Source organism: Arachis ipaensis, chromosome B9 (genome assembly GCF_059453495.1).
Source record: "Arachis ipaensis isolate K30076 ecotype BB chromosome B9, ASM5945349v1, whole genome shotgun sequence".
NCBI lineage: Eukaryota > Viridiplantae > Streptophyta > Magnoliopsida > Fabales > Fabaceae > Arachis > Arachis ipaensis.
In genome coordinates this window covers 159,451,340-159,452,500 of record NC_142444.1, presented here as the reverse complement: position 1 = coordinate 159,452,500, position 1,161 = coordinate 159,451,340, and positions in this window count along the sequence as shown.

Below are 1,161 nucleotides of genomic sequence, written 5' to 3'. Positions count from 1 at the left end.
TTTGTTTGCAGTTTCACAATGTTGTATTTACATAACAGTTTCTCCAACTTATTTTATTTATGTGAATTGCCCTTAGAAATATATCAACCAAATATTTTGCTAACAAAATCGTAATGATTTAGCTTTTTTTATATTTTAAGAGAATAATAATAGAAATTTTTTTAATTTTTTATTTTTAAAATGCAAAAATATTGATCTTTTTAACAACTTTTAATAAATTATGAGTAAATGATCAAATTAATTTCTAAAATATCACGCGATCTCAAATTTTGATATTTGAAATTTTTTTTAATAAAATTCATTTCCTAAAAATTTTAGTTTAGTCATGTTAGTCCTTCTTTAATTATATTATGAACGGCGTTAATAAAAGCTGACCTAGTATATTAAATTACAAGTCAGGATTAAAAAGAGCATCGTTTTTTAAGATGAGAGGTAGTGATTAAAACGATGTCATTTTAGTCACTGTTTTAATTAGTATGATTGACAACACTCCCTCTCACTTCCATTCACTCTCGCACTCATACTGAGTTCCTATTTCTCTCACAAGACTCTTTTTCTCACTTTCGTTTTGACATCGTTGGGGAGAAGACAAAGAAGCCTTCATCATCGTTGCCAATTGAAGCATCTGGCGAGGCTTGTTCGCGAGTTCGTCATTGAGAAGTGGCTTTGGCGCAATGGTTGAAGACGTGACCGGTGACCATTTTCGTCCTTGTTAAAGATTTTTTGTGGTTACTAAACTTGTTGTTAGGATTGTACCGTTGATAAAATTTATTTTTTGTTAGTGTTTTTTGTTGGAACTGAAAACCGTTTCTGGAGTTAAGGTTTTACTTCTTGTTCATATATTATAACTTAGTACATGAAAATTGATCAAGAGTTCTGTTTTTTTTATTATTAAAGAAGTCAACTATGTATCAATTTCTTTGTTTATTGTTTATGTTTAGTTTTTTTTTAGTGTTTCGTTTTGATTTTTGCATTTTTTTTCATGAAATTTGGTTCTTTTGAAGGTAAATTTTTTTTCCTCTTACTAAACTTACTTTTAGGACTGTGCCATTGTTAAATTTGATTTCTCATTAGTGTTTTTTGCTAAAACTGAAAATCGAAAGAGATAGAGGAAATGCCTCGCTCTAAACTATTGTAACATCACCAGTCATTCTTTCTGCT